The sequence below is a fragment of the Phyllostomus discolor genome, chromosome 12 (assembly GCF_004126475.2).
Source record: "Phyllostomus discolor isolate MPI-MPIP mPhyDis1 chromosome 12, mPhyDis1.pri.v3, whole genome shotgun sequence".
Classification (NCBI taxonomy): Eukaryota; Metazoa; Chordata; class Mammalia; order Chiroptera; family Phyllostomidae; genus Phyllostomus; species Phyllostomus discolor.
The window spans coordinates 5,520,698-5,541,171 of NC_040914.2; the positions used below are offsets into that span (position 1 = coordinate 5,520,698).

Genomic DNA, 20,474 nt, shown 5'->3' on the forward strand with positions numbered 1-20,474 from the left:
CCCGCAAAGGGAAAGGTCACTGGTTCAATTCCCAGTCAGGGCACATGCTGGGTTCAGTCTCTGATAGGGACAGCCAATCAATGTTTCTCTCTCACATCAATGTTTCTCTCTTTCTCCCTCCCTTCCCCTTTCTCAAATAAACAAACATTAAAAAATAGATGAATCAGTCAGGTTTCTCAAACAATGGAACACTGTACAGTGATTAAGGGGGAATAAGATCCCGATAGGGAGCTCCTTCTGTGTCTGGGGTACACTGCCAAGTATGAAAAAAGGAAAGAAAAAGAAATATTCTTCATTAATACTTCTCAGCCACAGAGGGCAAATTGGAATCTGGGGAAAGATTCCAATCCCAGGCAACCCAGGGCATTTTTACCTTTCAAACTAGATCATCTTATATTTCCACAGCAGGTTCTGTATTCTTGGCTATATGCCTGTATATATATTGTACACATAGACATATCCAAAATTATGTATGTATATGTATGTGTGTATGTATGATTTTACTACTTTATTCAAGTCCCTGGTTGCATGGCTAACATGACACCTCGGAGAGGCTTTCCTGAGTGCCCCATCTGAAACAGTCCTTCCTGTCACTTTCTGCTCCCTGCTTTATTTTTCTTTTTGTCATTTGACGTTGTATATTTGCTTTTTGTACTGCCCTCCTTAGCACATGAGCCATGAGGGCAGGGATTATCTCAGCACCTAGAGCAGTGTCTGGCCCATGGTAGTTGCTTAATAAGTATGTGCTGAATGAGTATGAATGAGCCTGAACAGTGAATATTATCCCCATGTTTTCGGTGTGGACCTGAGGCCCCCAGAGGCCTTGCCCTGCTTGCATGGAGCACACCAAAGGACCCACTCCTATTCTGGAGGCGGGAAGAGACAAGAGATTTCCCCAGATCACCTTTATGCTATTAAAATTCTCCCTTTTCTCACATATCCTTGAGAGCGATGGATATGGGCTGGGGTCTCTTCTGTAGGGGCCGCTGCCTGTGCAAGGCTGAGCCACCGTGTCCATACCATGCACATTTACTGCAGTCCCTCCAGCCATCTGTGGCCCATCTCCTCTCTCTGGCACGGATGGCGCTGTTCTGGGCAGTGACTCTAGAGAGAAGAAGGAAAGGGAGAAACAGACTTCCCTTCTGGGGGCCTCTCTGCTCTGGAGGACCCTTAACTCGAGTCCCGTGTTTAATATTGTCAGAGTCCAGTTTGCCCAAGGGACGTCCTCAGACTTCAGGAGTTGATAATGTTGCTATTATGTCTTTGATATTTCAGGTATCATAACAACTTTGCTAACATCTTTGAGGGCTCCTTTTGGGCCCAGCTCTTTGCCAATCACTTGATCCCTGTTGCCTCATTTAACCCTCCCAACAGGCTTATCAAGAATGGAAATAACTATCTCCACCCCCAAGTACTTTACTGATAAGGAAGCTTAGGGCTCAGAAAGGTCTGGTAATGAGTCATAGGTCACACAGCTGCTTAAAGGCAGAGTCAGAATTTGATTTTGGCACTAGCTGATCACCAAACTGGCACTCTCCTGGCCATGTGGCCTTAAACTGTTTCCCATCAACTTTTGGGATTCTCCCAGTGGCCAGTGGAGGAGGGTCTGGTTTCTACAGTGTGGTATGGATTGTTTATCACATTGCAAAGCTCTGCTGGCCAGCATGAGGCCTTAATGGGTTGGAGGAAGTGGGTGGAGACCCTTCTGTTTGTTAATTTCTCATAGACAAATGGCCAAACTTCAGTTTCTTTTCGGGATTGGTTTCCATCTTGGGCGGGGAAGAGGGTTGAATAGGGCCAGAGGAACTCAAGCAGATCTGTCCCTCATCTGCTGAGAACCTTTTCATGGCTCCATCTTACCCCGAATAAAAGCCAAAGTCCTCACTGTGGCTACCCAGCCAGGTTCCACACAATCTTTTCCTATTAACTATGATTTCCTCTCATTCTATTCCAAGCACATGGGCCGCCTCAGTGCTCCAGAGACACTCAGCTCATACCTGCCTCAGGTCCCTTGTGATGGCCGTTCCCGCTTGGCCTAGGAAGGCGGGAAAAGAAATCAAATCAGAATGTGTTTTAGAGCTAGTGGCAACAGAACTTGCTAATGGACTTGGAGGATAAGGAAGGAGAGACATAAAGAATTCCTTTGTGTGGGTATATCACAATTTATCAGGCCATCCCTGCTGATGGACACTTAGATTGTCTTCCTTTGTTCCACTCACAGAGGCTGCTCTGGCTAATACCCACAGGCACATATTTTTGCTGAGCTGAGTCTTGAAGGATCAAGGGCAAGTGTATTCCAGGTAGAGGGAACCACTCATGGAAAGGCTAGGGCCTCCCCTGCACTAAGTTCAGGTCGGAACATGGGCTGAATCGAATGGACTTGCTGCCAGTTTTAAGATGGCTCATGTTCTCCCATCTCACACCATCCGCCAGCTGATTTTTCATTTGGTCATGTGTAGTCCCCTCCCCTGTGCAGTCATTTCAAACCTACAGCCAGTGTGGCAGTAGCAGATGGGTTATGCTGGAACTGCTGCTACACTCTGGGCCATCATGGTGTGCATACTATGTCAGCCTTGTTTTCCCATCATGGGAGTCACACAGTAGGGCTTAAAAAGTGGTGGCTAGAGAGGACTTTGGTTCTGGGCCAGGCATAGAGGATGACTGGCCTGTAGGATGTGAACGTGGCCTCTTGTTTGTATGAGTCTGATTCCTCCATGTTCTTTGTCCTCTGGTCCCTCCTGTTTCTCATATTTGACATTGTCCCTGAGAGGTCAGGTCCCATGGACAGCAGCAGCTGCTGCCGCAAGCCTCCTTGGCCCTTTTGGAGAGGCTGTGGGCATTTGGGGGACTCTGGGCCATTCAGCTACTGAGGGTATGAGTTTAAAACAGGGTGCCCTGCTCCTGTCTCTTCCTGCCGTCTGCCCCCCCCCCCCCCCCCAGGTCCCTGAAGAAGACCTGGTTCCCACCCTGGCTTGTGTTTCTCTCTGGTGCTGCTGAGAGGTGCCAGCCAGGCTGACTTGTCTAAATTAACATATCTGGGAGTTGCCTTCTGTTTGAGCAAGGGCTGTAGACTAAGAGGAATCATGGATCACGAGCAGGTAAAACTTGACATGTTTCTGCTCATACCAGGTTGGGGAGGGGGTGGTGGAGGAGAGACAGCCTTAAAGAAGAAAAATACAGGGCATTAATGAGCTCAACTGAGTACTCGCCCAAGTTGCTGGAGGGCATTTGGATCATTGCAAACTTTTTAGAAGACAGCCTGGAAAATTTTTTGCTCATTTAGTTTTTTTTTCCCATTTTCCTAAAATTTATCTTTAAATTATAGTTGACATACAATATTATATTAGTTTCAGGTGTACCACATAGTGATTAGACATGCGTATGCCTTATAAAATGATCACCATGATAACTCTAGTAACAGTCTGTCGCCATACAAAGTTTTGCTGTGGTATTCTTGACTGTGTTTCTTATGCTGTACATTACATAACTTTTTCTATAACTGCCTTTGCCCATTTTTTAAATCAGGTTATTTGAGTTTTTAAAAAATTGAGTTGTAAGAGTTCTGTGTATATTCTAGATATAAGTCTCTTGTCAGATTTATTACTTTCAAAGTTTTCTCCTGTTCTGAGGGTTGTCTTTTCGCTTTCTTAATGATGTTCTTTAAATCACAAAAGTTTTGCGTTTGGGTAAAGTCCCATTCGCCTATAGTTCTTTGTTGCTTGAGCTTTTGGTGTCCTACCTAAGGAACCTGGATGTCCTATCTAAGGATGCTGGTGTCCTAATCCAGCATCATGAATTTCACCTATATTTTATTCTAAGAGCTTAAGAGGTTTAGCTCTTACATTTAGGGCTTAGGTTTATTTTGAGTTCAATTTTGTATATTGGTGTGATATGGGGATCCAAATAAATTTTTTGGTATGTGGATAGCTAGTTGTCTCAGCATCATGTGTTGAAAGAACTATTCTTTCACCATTGGATTTTCTTGGCACTCTGGTTGAAAATCAGTTGACCTAATACATCAGGGTTAATCTGGACTCTCAATTCTGTCCATTGGTCTACATGTCCTTATGCTGTTGCTATACCATCTTGATTCCTGTAGCTTTATAATAGGTTTTGAAATCTGGAAGTGTGAGGCCTCTAAGTTCGTTCTTTTCCAAGATTGTCTACTGAGTTCCTTACTTTTCCACATGAATTTTAGGATCAGTTTGTCAATTTCTTCAAAGAAGTCAACTGAGATTTTCATAGAGATTATGTTGAGTCTGTAGATCAGTTTGGGAAATACTGCCCATCTTAACAATCTTAGGTCCTCTTAGTTTTGAACATAGTCTGTCTTTCAATTTATTTAGTTATGCTTTAACTTTTTCAGTAATTTTATTTATTTAATTTTTTTGTTCAAGTACAGTTGTCTCCATTTTACCCCCATCACCTCCCTACCCCAGCCATCCCCACTCCCCACCCTCTGTTCATTTAGTTTTGAATGAGCAATGCATGCACATGATAAAACATACGATGGCACCAAAAAAAGGCAATGAAAAGTAAGTCTCCTCGCCCATTGTCACCCAGCTACCCTTCTGTGTGGACAGCCATTTCGGGTTTGTTCTTCCAGAGATACTTAATACAAATACAAAAACAAACACATATTGCACATGCATTTCTATACTTTGATTTTGGAAACCAGTCTGTAGTATAACTATATAATACTCACTAAATAGTCTTGGATGCAGCACTGCCACTCCTGAGAATCTACCCTGCAGAAAAAAATGGCCCCAGTACAAAAGGATATTTGTTGCAGCATTGTTTGCAGGGACAAAACAAAAACCAAACCCCGAAAATAAAATGAATGCCCACCTTTCAGGAAATGGTGGAGTCAAATGTGGCTCATTTGCACTGTGAAGTATCAGCTGCTAAGAAATAGTGGGTAAGAGCACTGGCAGCAGATTTGGAGGCATTTCTGTTCTGCATTTAAGGAAAGATGAGATTCAGAGAAGTAAATGCGATATGATCCTGTTATGTAAAATACAGTGACAGAAGTCTGTGTGCCTGTGTTGTGTGTGATCAAGGGGTGGGTATCCAGGGAGTGAGCACTCTGTTCCCTTCCACGTTACATGATCTGCTTAGCCCAGCCCTCTGTCAGGGAGACTTTGCAGTGTCATCAGTTTTGGTTGAAACACATTTTACATGTTGGTCAACATCAGAGGCCTTCTTGGGACCCATGGCCTTGGTGTTGATCAGTGCTTACCTGGACCAGGAGGGGCTAACATGGTACCAAGTGCTGTGCTGAGAAGTAACTTCTGAGGGACCATGACAAGCAATTTAACTTACTTCCCCATCGTCTGGTAGAATGAAATAAGTACAGAGATCAGTCAGCTTTGTGAAGCATGCAGGGCCACCAAGTCTGTCCCTTGTGAGAATAACACAGCATAATTATAGAAACACTGGAGTCAGGGTGTGTTCCAGATGAAGTTCGTGGGGCAAGCAACACAGACAACAACTTAACTTCCCTCTACCCCAAGCCCAGCACACACAGCCACCCAGTGGAATGCCTCTCACACCCAGTTCATAAAGCGGCTGAGCCCCGTCACTGGGGACAGTGGACCTGGAAGGGAGGTTCTGGTTGGACACATCACCACACATTGCACAGCTCCAAGGGCACTCTTGGCACTGTGGTCTGTGACCATGGTGGCCCTCTCCGGGTTCCAGGATAAGGATGCAGCCTTCCACGGTTCTGGTGTGCCCTCAGGATGGATGTGGCTGTCAGTGGGTTGAAGCTTCATGACCCCTTTGGGGCCATAACTTGTCTCTTGCTGGACTTCGTTGCAGTAGATGTTCTTGAAGGAAAAGGCATCGAGTCAAATTGACTTCCCAGCCCCTTCACCCTCTGGACTATCCCATATTCCTCCCCACCCACCAAAGAGAGAGATGCCACTGCCTGTCTCTGAGGTAGCATCTCTTCCTCCCATTCCTCCTCTACAGGTTGTTCATCAGAAGTGAGCGTTCACTTCTCTCTGGCTCATCTATTCCTCTGACCCCCTCAGAGAAGTAAGACCCTGGTTGTTACTGACTCAGCGGCTCTCACTTGCTTAGGGGGTGTGTATATAAAGAATAACCCTCAGTTTCTGGGCTGAGCAGATAGGTGGTTGTGGTATCTATTGGGCCAGCATCTACTAGTGGATAGTAGAAACAGGTATAGGTAAGGATGTTATGTTTATATAGAAACATAAATATATGTGTATATATGGAGAGGAAATTTATATCTTTATTGAAAATACAGAAATATTCCCCACCAAAAAACAAAAGAAATGGGCAACGACGTTGTTCATTTATTCAGTTTTTTTAACAGGCATTTTGGCAAACTGCTCTTACTGTGCTGTGCACAGTTTGCATCTGGCAGAAAACTGCTTTGGAAAGACATAAGACTATGTGAAGATCATTCTTGAATCTCCCTTTTCTGCCTCACCTCTCATGGCCAGTTCGTCAGCAAGGCTGTTCTTGATCTGAAACAGATCTTCATCTGCCTCCTTCCCATTCCACTGCCTTGGTCCCAGCCATCACTCTCTCTCTTTGGACAGCACAGCAGCCACCTCACCCTCCTCCCTTTTGAGCCCCCACCCCTACAATCTCTGCAACAGCCAGAGGAATCTTTCAGAAATGTAAATCGTAACACACCATCCTTTTTCCCATCACAATTAGAATGAAAAGTGTGTGGCCTACCGTGGCTCTCTCAGCACTGCAAGCTTCTGCAGCACTGCGAGCTTCTGCTGCATCTCACAGCACACCTTCCCTAGCCACAGCAATCTAGCCACGCGGGCCACCTGTGACTATTTGATCATATTCACGCATCCTCCTTTATCTCTTGGGATACTTCTTTTTTTTTCTTTTAAACTTTCATTGGAAACTTTATTACCAGTCCAGTAATTCAATTTGGGTAGACCTTTGAGTGTCTTTTAATTGATATATAATTCACATGATATAAAATTCATCCTTTTAAAGTGCACCATTCATGGGTTTTGATGTAGTTACAGGATTGTGCAACCATCACTAGTTTCTGACTCCAGTGCATTTTCATTGACTCAGAAAGAAACCCTGCAACCATTAGCAGTCTCTCTCTCTCTCCACAATTCTGCCTCCTCACAGCCCCTGGCATTCGCTGCTCTACTTTCTGTCTCTAGATTCACCTCTTCTGGACAGTTCATGTAAATGGAATCCTGTAATATGTGATCTTCAGTGACTGGTTTCTTTCGCTCAGCATGGTGTTTTCAGTGCTCATCCATGCTATACATGAATCATTATTTTTGTGGTTGAATGATATTCCATTGTACAGATGAACCGTGTTTTGTTTATCCATTCTTCAGATGATAGACATTTTGGGATATTCCTTACTCCCACTATTCACATGCCTTCCTTCTCCTTTCTCTTTACTTCTGAGCTAATACTCACCCTGGTTTTCTACATGTTACTTCTCACCACTTGAACTTACATTTCTGTTTGTTTGCATGTTTGTTTCCTGCCTTCTGTTCTGTTCTGGATGCTTTGTGAGAGCAGAAACCACATCTGCTTGTGTTCACCATATTTAGCCCCCTACCTCGCACGCTCCCCAGCAGAGAGGAGCACTTAATGATGGCTGAATGAATGACTCAGTGTATCTCATATAGTTTTCATTTTACCTCCTCTTAAGGCAAAATGATTGTAACCCCATTCTGTGGGAAGTTCCGTGTCTAGCTTTCTACCTGGTATTGAGAGAGCAAGGTCCCTAAAGCATGAGGTCACTTTAAGTGGTCACAGATTACTAGAAGGATTTCTCTGGCATAAAACACTGTCCCATTGGTGACCAGCTGTGTAAAACTGCAGTATTATTTGAAAGTGCATTTGACTGTCAATAGTAGAGACCAGAACTAACAGTGGTGCAAACTTAGTGGAGGGTGGTTTCTTTCGTGAGCAAGGTGTCAGAGATTGGTAGTCCAGGACTGTGGCAGCCCCACAGTCATCAGGAAGAGCAGGCTTCTTCTGTCTTTCCACTTCACCATCCCTGGCACGAGACTTTTGTCCTTAAGGTGACCTGGTGTGACTGCTGGAGTCTAGCCAGTGAGTCCGTGGTCTGCATAGGAATCAGGGTGTGGGAACGGGCACAAAAATATAGTCCAGCTCTGTGTTTCTGGTAAGGAATTTTCCTGAAGTCCCGCAACTTTTGCTCCCCTCTTGTTGGTCCCCTCTGGCTGCAAAGGAGGTTGAGAGATACAGTCTTTCCTTAGAAGAAAGGCAAGAATGGCTACTGGGTGGGCAGTTAGTACCCAGTAAGTCCATTTCCTGCCTGCAGTACCTTGGGCCACAGCAGCCAGCTTCTCCTCATTGGCCTTAAAGCCTCCCTCCTACCCTAAGTGGCCAGAATCAGAGCAGTGCCTTTTTCTGGATGATTCACCAGAGGGTGGATTTTGAAATGGCTCAAGGGCCTTCAGTCCCCAGCAATAAAAATAATGGTAGCTCATTTTTATTGAACACTCACTACACAATAGATTCTGTTCTAAACATTTGTCATGGAGTAATTTCCTTAATCCTCACAATATTCCTGTTATTTTCCTTGTTTTAGGAAACTGAGGCCCAGAGAGGTTAAGTAACCATAGATGTTTTTGCTGTTGGTAATGTTTTTATTCTTCCCTTTCAATATGTTATGAATAGGAGGATTAAAATATAAAGCCTGACCTATTTTGGTTGATTGACCATTGTTCTGTCTTTCATCTGACTGGTCAGGAACTGGAAAGTGCTTTGTGGAAAAGCACCCAGCATCCGAACCCACACTGACAAGCTGCTTTTATGGGAGCACAGGAAGGGGAGGAACTGTTGGCACATCCCGCACATGCCTGGTGACAGGGAAAATATCCACAAGTTACACGGGATTTCCCCAGCCAGTGAGCCTGGGCCCACAGACCATGATGCGGGTGTTTCAGTGCAGTGGGCTCGGCCTTTAAAGTCAGCCTCCCTGATCTCTTAGAAGTCTGTGGAGAGAAAGAAGGCTGTTCCCAATTCAGGTCCTCTGAGAATTCGTTCAGGTTCCTAGTCATCTCTAGATGCCTGTGATCTGCCAAGCTTGGTGGAAATCTTTCCCAAAGATTGCCAGAAGTTTATTTCTCAGCTGAGTCTTCTTGGGACACCTTCAAGTCCATGTTAGTGGCTGTTTGCTAACTCTCTAGGCTGCTGGAGCTCGGCTGTAGCAGGTGTCCAGTTGGGAACACACTCGACCACAGTACCTTCAGACCTCAATTCTTGACCAAGTTGTTCGTGGCAAAAATTGTCTCCGTTGTTGAACAAAACTTTAGTTGTTGGCCCGACAACCCTTTCATGCTGATACCTGTACATTACTGTATTTCTAATGGCAGAAAATGATTTGGTTTTCAAACAAATCACTTCTAGAACACCCTTCTAGAACAAATTAAGTTCAAAAACTGAGGTTCCACTGAATAAGAATACACAAGTGGCAATGTCACTTCAACACCTCGGAGGTTGTGTGAACCATGTAACAGCTGGAGAGGGAGGATGTGGCTCAGTGGCTTGACAAAGTCAACACCAGTGCTGCCGGGACTCTGGCCCCTTGTGGCTACAAGAGGGCTGCTGCACCCACCTTCCCCGGGAGGCTAAGGCACCTTGAGAGTTCAGCCCTTCTGTTCTGTCACAGTAGTGCTCTGAGGACAAGAGACACCCTGTCAAACCTAGGTATCACATTTATTTACATTCCGTGCTGTAAAAAGGCAGACTGGAGAAAGGACACAGGACTCTGTGGATGAGTCTGACCCCTTTTGTGAGGAGAGCAAACAGTTTCTGAGAATCCCCGAGTGGGAAACCTTTACCTACTCCAACGTGAAAGTATGCTCCTGTGTTATGTTTTAGACACAATGGTATTTTTTTTTTTTTTTTGGTATTTGGGTTTTTGATCCATCTGAAATTGATGTCTGAAAGAGGAATCACACAGGCTCCGAGGCTGAGCCCATGCTATTTTTAACTGCTGTGTTTGGCATTGTTGGTGGTCCTGGAGACAGACCCACTGGGTCTGTGCCCCTGGGTCTCCTGGCTGTGCCCCCTCCTTGTGGTGTGATCCTGGGCAGGTTACTCTCTGTGCCTGTGTTCTTGTCTGGTGAAAGTAGGGATGCTGGTAAACCCTGCTGCACAGGGTTGGTGTGAGGGTTACATGGAAAATCAAAGCAAAAACTTAATGCTTCAAGTCAGAATGAGAATTTATTTGCAAAGACACATGGGTCTAGGAACTGGGCAAGGAACCCCAGAGCCCAGTCACTGGGGGCAGTGAAGCAAGTCATGGAGGCTATTCGTTCTTTTTCTTCACAAGAAATTGCCAGCTGTTTTCTCAAAATGTCTGTTTTGCGGTGTGTTCCCACCCGCAGTGACCGAGTTCCTGTTAACGCCACAGCTTCAGCACATTTGGTGGTGTCAGGCTGATGTCTAACCAATTTGCTGTGCATGAAATGGCACACTTATTGCTTTCCCCAAGCAGGTTCTTAGCAGTGTTCTCTGTTGAGCCACTCCTCCATGGAGTTACTTGGGCTGGGCTGGAGGCATGGCAGTTAGTCCCCTGGCACTTTGGAGTGAAGTCCTTAGAGCCCTGTACCATGATGCTTATCTTGGGTGGGAGAGAAGGACAGGAGATTAGAATGTGAGACCCTCATAGTCAGCCACCCTGCCTTAGTCATATTGTGGACTGAATCAGTCAATGAAATAAATAACCAGGGCTAAATTGCTGGCATGTTATTAATAGAATATAGGTCATAAAGTAAAGCATGATTAATTGTGACTTGATCTCAGCAGCTGCTGTATGTAGGGTGGTTGAGGGCCTAGATTTTCCCAAGGCAAAAGTTCTTTCTTCACATGGCAGCTTTTCCTTGTTGGCAGGTAGGTAGAGACAGTTGAATGAACAAGGATTTTCCTGGGTCACTATTTCAGAAACAGGATGCAGGCAGATAGAGCAGGATTCTTCTCTAAGTGAAGGGTGATCGAACCATTTCATTGGTGGGTTAAGCCCCTGATCTCTCAGTGTGAGGCTCCGGTAGTCTAGCAGGAGAACGCAGCTTATGGCAGAAGGCCCTGGTGGGCTTGGTTTTACTTCACCTCCCATCTCAATTCCTAGATCAGCCACTTACACAACCAGCCGCGCAGAGGAGAGAGACATGGCTGCTCCCATCAGCACTTGGTCAGGAGAGGGTACGTGTGACCAGGCCCTTTTAGAGGTTGGGTGAACAGTGTCCAGGCTGTGTGTCCTGTTCCAGCACAGAAAGCAGAAGAGAGCCTGCCGCCATCTCTGGGCACAAGGAAAGCTGGTAGTCCTGGTTTCAGCCTTTGGGGCTAATAACCTGCCCGTGGGAAAAGCAGGTGCCAGCAAGAGTCATGATCTCTGACTGGTCCGATTAGCCTCATCCTTTTTCCTTGGTCTTTGTAGAGGACTGAGTAAAAGGGGGGAGTGAAGAGGTATGAGTGGAGGAGGCTTTCTGGATGAGTTGGGATGGAAATAGAAAGGAAGATCAGAAATGTCAGGCCAGAAGCACAGGAACAGAAAGGCCCAGGTGCCTGGCTGCCTGGGGGACAGGAGGGCAGCACCCCAGCTGACCACTGCAGAAGAATCTCACGCAGAGCCATGGCGAGAATGCCTGCTTCGTAGGCTTCTGTGAGGATCAAAACCTCACAGTATTTCTCACTCTCCACCTCGGTTTCCCCACCTCGGGTCCCCAACCACAGATAGAAAGTAACTTTTTGATCCATGTCATTGGTTGAATCCACAGATGCAAAGGGCTGACTGTAGTAGAATCACAAGTTATACACGGATTTTTTACTGTGTTCAAGGGCCAACTGTACTTTGAAATATGATATGAGAGACTGGTTTTCAGTGTTGACTGTGGAGTGATGGAACAAGGTCAGACACTTCCCTGAAAGCCTGTTCTATAAAACAGAACACGGTGGGGCTGCTGTGGGTCAGTGGGGGTGTGGGGCCTGAAGCTTCACCTGCTGCTCCCCGACCCCTCCACAGTCTTCCCTGAGGTCTGTACTCATGGGGGGTTCAAGGTGGAACCTCCTGGGGCTCTAGGGAGGCCTGGCTTTGCCCTCATTGGCCCCAGACAACTCATTGGAGCATTCTGAACCACAATTTCCACTAAATGGACGGGCCAGACTAGACCAAAGCATTCTTCACCCAGTTCCTATAATAAGGGTTTTGACATCCATGAGACGTGCAGTATTTTGTGTGTTTTTGTTTTGTTTTCAGGAGAGACTTGATACAGTTTTGTTTTGTCAGCTTCTTAGAAGGATCATGTTCAACCAAACATTAAGGAGCACTGTATTGATTTTTGAGGTCTTTCCCAGTTCTATCAGTCAGTTATTTCTGTTGTATATGATAGAATCTCCCTAATTTAAACTGGCTTACACTGCAAAGGGAGGTTAATGACTCCGGGACCTGAAAAATCCCAGAGCTGGCATGACTGGAGTCGGCATTCAAGTACTCCTGTCAAGATTCCACCCTTCCCACGTCTGGGCTCTAGTTCTCAGCCTCAACTTCATTCTCAGGTGTCCCACTCCCACCTCCAGGGACCAAAGTAGCCCTCAACAGCCCCTGCCAAGTGTCCCATCCCTTTTCCCCAGTGATTCCAGCAAAATTTCCAGGGCCAACTCTGATTAGCCCTGCTTAGGTCACGTGTTTCTCCCAGAACCCATCACTGTGGATGAGGGGAGGAGCCACTCAGGCTGGGAGTCAGGCTGGGATACCCTCTTACCCCCAGGTTTTCTCATCATCTTGGCCCTGTCACTGTAACGTATGGGGCAGGTGGACTGGGGCTGTTGCTCTGGTGGCTGTGCTGGGACATCTTGGGTCCTGGACGAATTCCTGGTTCTGTTGCCCACTTCTGCTGCCATTTCCACAACCCCTTGGCCTCTTGCTCTCTGCCGTGGCCCCTCCCATGTTTGAGGATTACCAGGCTGTTGGACATCACAGCTTCCTCCAATTGTCAGTAAGTCGATTCTCAACTCAGAGAGACAGAGCATCGCTGCACACCACTGCTGATGTGTCTTTTAAGAGCCATGTACATCACTCTAGAGAGGGGAAGGGAGGGAGATAAGAGTTACAGAAAAGCAATTTCCATTGCAGTTTAAAAGGCAGCTATTAAAATTTTACAGCTTTATTTGCAGGGGCTTTCTGATCATCTGAGGAATTTTTTAAATGGGGAGTCTGGTGATAAAGGAAAATGTTCTAAGTACTTCTGGTTTCCTCCTGCCTTGCCAAGGATCTTGAAAACCAAAATTGTTAAGTCTTCATAGACCAGCTTAGGAATAGCACCTACCTGAGAGGCTATTTCTGAGTTTTTTAAAAGTATGTGTTTTTCTGTATTGCTGTTTCTGTGTATAATAACTTTTTTAATTTTACTTTGCGCTTTCCTAAGTGGCTTGGTAATGAGCTATGGGAATCATCAAGAACTACAGTTGCCTCTGCCTTTCCATGTTAGTTGAGAGTCATTTAGTTGTGTGAACAAATACAAATTCAGGTCAACCTGCTTAAGTGTAAAAGGAAATGTATTGCCCTGGCTGGTGTAGCTCCGTGGATTTAGCACCAACCTGGGAACCAAAGGGTTGTTGTCCAGGTCCCCAGTAGGGGGCATGCGAGAGGCAACCACACATTGATGTTTCTCTCCCTCTCTTCCTCCTTCACTGCCCCTCTCTCTAAAAATAAATAAATAAATCCATACACTTATTTATAAATAAAAACTTATATTTACTTATAAAAATAAATAAATATATTTATTTATAAAAAAGGAAATGTATGGATTCACAGTCAGTGACAATGTAAAATACATATAATGGCTTCAGGCATGGCTGGATCCAGCGCCTCTCCTGAGGTTACCAGGACCATTTCCTTCTACGTCCCAGCTCTGCATTTTTCTGTGTTGATTTTAAACTCAGGTAGTATCTTAGGCAGTTCCACATGTATATCCAACCATCTTAGCAGCCCCAAGGGAAATAATCTCCTTCCTGTAGTCCCAACACAGGTCCTGAGACTGGTGTTCATTGGCCAGGGCCAAGGAAGGGAGGGTATAGTGGCTTTATTAGTTATGCCTGGATTGTATGACCATTGCCCCCTTCCCTACTAACCCATGGGCAGGGTTATTCCCACAGGAATTCCATGGGTGAGCGTGAAAGGTGAGGCTCAGGGCGCTGACCCAGAAAGGCAAATGATGCACTGTGAGCCCAAACAGCCAATGCACAGGACCCTTCCCCATACGAAGTTCCCAAGGATCTGAGCCTGCCCTCACCCCCAAATTGTTATCTTCCTTGGGAACACACTTCGCCTTGTCCCTGTCTCAGGTCTAGCTTAGGGGTTCTTGATCTTAGGACCGTGGACCCTTGAAGGGTCCATGGATGGAGTTTAGAGGATTGCAAAGTTGGCTGGGGAAAAAACTACATCTTTATTTTCTCTAACATCTAACTGAAATTTGGCATTTTCTTTCCTTCTGAATGAGGACCACAGGTGACACTTGTATTAGCTACAACTGAGACTGTCACCACTAGAAATCAAATATTTCCATATCACATTGTAGTTGTTGCAGCTGTTTCCAAATTATTATAGTTATTGGATCCACAACTGAGATTTCACAATTTAAAGCCTTCATAAAAAATCACATGTATCACTGTATCTCAATTTTGGTTGTGTTTTATATATATTTTGATATCTAAATATAATTGGTTTTCTTTGTAATCTTTGTGTATTGTATTTTATACATTTAAACACATGATTCTGAGAAGAAATTCATGCTCTGCTTTACCAGGCTGCCAACCTAGCATGAGAAATATTAACAACCCTTTTGGCTTATCCAGGAGTCCCTTCAAAATTATTGAAGCTGTTCTGATTGCTGGGCCCTGGAAAGTTGGCTTGTTAGGTTTCCTTCCTGGGAAGCTTCCTGGAGGAGGTGGCTGGCATTTGAGCTCAGCCTTGGCTTGTGGGCAGCGTTTGGACATAGTGGTATTGGGCAAGAGGGGCGGGGAGGCATTGCCAGCCTGTGGTTAGCCCTCTCTTCATTGACCGCCATCTGGCGAAGGGGTCAGGAGCGGACTCTGGTGCCAGGCTGCCTGGTTTCATTCCAGCTATATGGTGTATGTTTGACCGGCTGGATGCCTCAGCTAGTGGGTTCCTTACCCACTCCATGCCTCAGTGTCCTCATCTGTAGCATGGACGTAATAATAGTATCTGTTGCTTAGGGTTATTGAGAGAGTGAAATGAGTCAGCACATGTCTGCTAGGACAGAACCTGGCCATAGGGAGTGAGAGTTATTATTTAGTGGCCATCTGGTATAGGAAGGTGCTAGATTTTCCTCTCAGATCCCATCTCCCTGACGTGGTAAGTTCCTGGCCGAAGCTGAAATGGGTTGGTGATCAATATAGACAGTGGTTTCTCAGCCTGAATACATTTATTCATTCATGAAATATCCATTCAAATATGAACAACTATACTAAATATTTTACAGCATAAATTAATAATATAAACTTTCCTTGAAATCCATTCAAATATGAACAACCATTAATATTCAAAAGCATAAATTAATAACATAAAGTTACAGGTCAGAACAAGTACTATTTCTCTGCCACTCCTCACAAGTGTCTGAAAGAGATGTCCTCATAATGGCCTACCATCTGCCCCTGTCACCTCCCTGTTCTCATCTCCCACCACTCATTCCCTTACTCACCTGCACCAGGCCCCTGGGCCTCTTGCTGATCCTCAAATGCTCTGTGTACAAACTCCTGCCTCAGGTCCTTTGCACTGGCCATGCCGGTGACCTGGAAGTTCTTTCTCAGTTAGTCACATGGTTTGTAGTCCCCTGTGTTCAGGTGTCTGTCCTCTCCTCAGGCCTTCTCCAACCACTCTGTGAAGTGGCAGCCCCATCATCCTCCTCACCCTGCTCCCTGACTTCATGTTGTGTTGTCTTCCTCCCCTGCTGGAATGCCTGCTCTCTGAGGACAACAACCTTGTCTCAGTCACTGGAGTTCCCTAGGTGGCTGGCATGGAGCAGGTGTTCAATAAATATTAGTTAAGGGAGTGGATGAGTGAAGAACAGATGGGTACGGCAGCCAAAGACATGACCTTGTTTTTCCCCTCTCTGTAGATGCGCAGTCTTTGACATCAGTTCTCCTGGGACCCTCAAGGGACACTAGAGTCCAGAATATACTGAGGGTGAGTACACTATGGCTGCTTGTCTGCTCAGATGTTACAACTGGTACACCTAAGCTTCTTTATTATTAAAGAAAATTATTCGAAAGAGCGTTGAGGGAAAGACGGAAGTCTCCTTCACTGCCTCCCTGTACCTTCACTGCCTCTCTGTACCTACAAGTGTAATATCTCTCAGAGGTAGTGATGTCAGAAGTCGGGTGGGTACCCCGCCAGACCCCCTCCCGTTCACGAACATCTCCACTTACATGCGCGCACTTACTGTTTTGCTTTACAAAGGAAAGGGCCGTGCCGCGCAGCTGCCTCTGCGGCAGTTTCCCACTGTCTCCAACAGTCGTGTGCCTCGGAAGTCTTTGTTCATAGCATACACAGTATGTCACAGTCTTTTCTCTTTCTTTAACTTTTTTAATTCATTTTTTCTTAATTTATAGAAAGTAAACCTCACTCTGTGGCACACAGTTTGTGTGACTGTCACCACTGTCACGGTGGAGAGCGGCCCCGTCGCCCATCTGTGTGGACATGCCGCTCCCCATAGGCCAGAGTGTGGTGTAGGTGTTCACACACAGTTAAAATATGTGAACATTGCAAATATCTGTAAATAAAAAGTTTGACTATGTTATGTGTAGGTTTCTGGGGGATTTGTTAGTGAACACCCTCTTTTGTTTCTTCGGGATAGAGTCTAAGCAGGCGAGTGGCCTCGCAGTATGTGGCGTTCCCGTTGGGGTGTGCCCGAGTGGGGCGCCAGCCTCCGCTGGCGGGATGCGATGAGGGTGCTTCGGAGGCGTCGTCTGGTCCCCGAAGCACCAGGAGACCCTACCAGTGTGGAAGGTGGGAGGGTGGAACATTCTGGCGTCCAGACTGTGGGTGGCGGGCAGTGACGTTGGCTCAGTTGCAGAGACTGGCCTCTTGAGTTTTGGGAACTGAGTGAACCTGCATGGTCCCTCCTCTCCTGACTGTGCACTGGGCACCGTCCCACTCCCTCCCTCTGGCCCGAGGCTCTGCCTGGATTCCAGGAGCTTGTTTGTGGGACAGTCTGTAGGGGCCAGATTTTCATCAAAGGATGCTTTTCGGCACAGTTCTTCATTTAACTTTTTTATTCTGAAGGAGTTTTAGATTTACAAAAGAGTTGCAAAAATAGTACAGAGAATTTACAAACATATAACCATCACCCAGTTTCCCCTAATATTCCCATTTTATGTAAGTTTAGCGCAAGTATCAAAAGCAGGGAATTAACACTGGCCCAGTAGGACAGACTAGATGACAGATTTCAGTCAAGCTTCACTCGAGTTTCCACTGATGTCCTTTTTCTGTCCCAGGACCCTGTCCAGGGTCCCACACAGCATCTAGTTGTCATACCTCCTTAATCGACTCCAGGCTGTAACAGTTCCTCAGTCTTTTCCTTGGAAGAGGGCGGCTCTGTTGTTTGTAAAATGTTTCAATTTGGATTTGTCTCATGTCTTCTCTTGACGGGATGGAGGCTGTGCGTTATTTGGCGGAACACCACAGTGGTCGTGTGCCCTCTTCAGGGCACGGGCCAGGGGATCCGTGGTGTCCGTATGTGTTCCCACCGGTGCTGTAAACCTGCGTCATTTGTTACGGTGCTGCTGCTGGGTTTCTCCACCGTCAAGTAACTGTTTTTCCCTTTGTGATTGATAGATATCTTGGAGGAGGTACTTTGAGACAATGCTTATTTCTCCTCACTCCCGCTAACTTTGGCACAGAGGTGAATCTTGCCTGAACAGTTATTATCATAGTATTTCCCTAATGGTGATTTTTGTATTATGTTCCTCCTTCCTTCTGCATTTATTAATTGTCCACATAATTAATTATGAAAGGAAGACCTGTTCCTTCTCATTTATTTCAGCTTTTGGTTATTAACATATTTCTGTATGACTTCAGAGATACTCATCTTATTCTAGCACGTTCCTGGTTAATATGAAAAGTCCCAAGTTCTGAGTTGAATTTCTAGTATTGCCTCTCAAGCTTTAGGAAAACCAGCATTTTTTCTACATGGTAAACCTTAGGGAACTGGAAAGCAGGAACTAGGGTTTCACTTGGTCATGCATTTGCTTCAAAACAAGTGAATGCAGATAGGTTGTTTGGGGACAAGTAGCTACAGAGATGAGTAAAGCGGGAAGGGGACTGACTGGGAGTCACCAGGGGTGACTTTAGACAAGTTGATCTGGAAAGGTCTCTCTGAGGAGGCCCTGAGTGGAGGGAGTGAGGCAGGTGCCCAACCTAACTTTCCACCTCCCAGTGGGAGATATAAATGAATTCTCCCGTTCCGGATCAGGGTTTCGCGGGATTCATGGCAGAGAAATGTGTCCCTTCTCTGAGCGGCAGCTCCTGCTAACCTGCAGCTCATTTGTTACCCTGGGGAAGTGCCAAGTATTGCCAAATCTTCTGATATTTTTCCCCAGTAAGACAGAAATGAGGTATTCTTGCTAGTCCGTCAAACCCAAATTATGTCAGATAATTTTTAGTGGTATGTGGATGAATATATTTTGTTTTCATTGTATTTATTTATTGAGTTACCTTTGTAGCAGAGGATTTCTATTTTGCTTTTTGGTGGGAATGCAGATTCCCTTTTAAATATATGTATATATATGTAAGTGTAAAATGAGTTGATTTAAAGAAAATATTGAGTAAATAATTGTACAGATGGGATATAGATGCAGCTGAAAAGGGAGGGCGGAACAGAGTGACTGAGCTTTGGTGCACGCTGTTCTGACTCAGCCTTTCACTCTTTCTCCTCGCCATCTGGGGTTCTTTACTGGGAACCTGAACTGAGTTTGGCAGACGAACCGTGGACATGCGCCCCGAGCCATTTGTGTCAGGGTGGGTGCATCAGCCAGGAACACTTTCAGCTGCAAGAACAGACAACCCAGCTCACAGAAGCTTAAACAAATGAGGATTGATTTCCTTCCCATCACAGTCAGCCTGGAGGTGACGTGGCTGCTATTAGTCAGGAGGCTAAGTGATGTTCAGGCTGGAATCTCCGATTCTCTTGGCCTTCCCCTCATGGTCCTGTGGTTACTGCTGCAGTTCTAGCCAGAACAAAGAAGGGGAGACTTAACTCCAGTAGCACGTGTTTTTAAGTTCTAGAGTGTTTAAGCACTCCCAGAATCCCCCTGAAGATCCCACTTATATCTCGTCGGCCAGAAATGGGTCACATGGCCTTCCCTGGCTCCAAGGACAGTGGGAAATGTCAGCTTCTCCTAAGGAGGAAGCCAGAGAAAAGGGGAATTGAAAGTGTCAGTTGGGTTGGCAGCCAGTAGCATCTGGCTCCACAGGGGAAGAAAAACAATAATAATTAGCATTAGTGAGTACTGACTGTGCCAAGCCCAGCTGTAAGACCTTTACATGCATGATCTCATTCTGTCCTTACACCCAGGCTATGACGTCACTGCTGTGATCTCCCCAAAGGAGTGACTTGGAAACTGAGGCACAGAGCAGTGAAGTCACATGCCAAGTAGAGAAGCCAGGGTGGGAACCTTTGCAGTGTGTCTCCACAGCCCTGACTCTTGGCCACTGCACTTCATTGCCTCATAAGAGGTCCTGGGCACCCAGACGACTACCTAGCTGGCCTCAGCTTAAATTCTTCCAGTAAGGGAGGAGGAGGGCAGTGTATTTTGCTTTGGGGAAATTTTGATTATTAAGAACTTTTCTTGCGAATTACATTTGCTCTGTGTAACTGCCTCTCACTGATTCTGGTTTGGTCCTGGTAAGCAGCCCCAGCACTTGTCTTCCTGGCAACCCTTCAGGTCTGGCAAGTAGCTAAGAAGACTTCTCTTGACCTCCCTTTCTCAAACAAACTATACCTGTGCTTTTCATTATTCTTCCCAGAATAAGGCCTCCTGCCTTGGGGTTCTTTCTTTCTCAGGGCTCTGCTGGTTGACTCAACACATTTAATATGTGCCTCCTCTGTGCCCATCCCTGGTAGTGCTGAGTTGTGGGTGAGATAGCTTTGTGCCTGGTAGGTCCTGTACTCATTGTACTTTTCATTCAGTAAGGGAGGCAGGCCCTCAATGATAGCCCAGCGTGGTCAGGGCTGTATCGGGAGCTGGGGGACAATGGGATCCCAGAGGAGGTGCGCGGCCCTGCTTGAGGATCAGGGAGGGTTCCTGCAAGCATCTTTGGGCCTTAGAAGAATACAGATGCATCAAATAACAGCTTTTCATTTCTTAACCTCCACTCCCTTCCTCTGTAAAATGAAGGATTTGCACTTAGGTTTCCATCCATCCATTCACCCATCCATTCAACAAACACTGACTGG

General features: G+C 45.8%; 1 protein-coding gene and 1 long non-coding RNA gene across 9 annotated transcripts in view; one reads left to right on the forward strand and one right to left on the reverse strand.

The window, feature by feature from the left end:
- Positions 1-20,474, forward strand: part of SIPA1L3 (signal induced proliferation associated 1 like 3) — a 244,966-nt gene that overhangs the window by 87,613 nt on the left and 136,879 nt on the right. For 7 of the 8 annotated variants that reach the window (XM_036012983.1, XM_028529115.2, XM_036012982.1 and 4 more), the window contains exon 2: positions 16,137-16,204. The exons of the other annotated variant lie outside the window; for it this stretch is intronic. The gene's annotated coding sequence lies outside the window, so the exon portion shown is untranslated. The remainder of the gene's footprint in view (positions 1-16,136; positions 16,205-20,474) is intronic. 8 annotated transcript variants of the gene reach the window in all.
- LOC118497702 lies at positions 6,881-13,612 on the reverse strand. Its single transcript, XR_004900223.1, has 2 exons — positions 9,307-13,612; positions 6,881-9,250 (listed from the first exon to the last, which is right to left on the reverse strand). It is a non-coding gene; the product is annotated as an uncharacterized LOC118497702 (long non-coding RNA).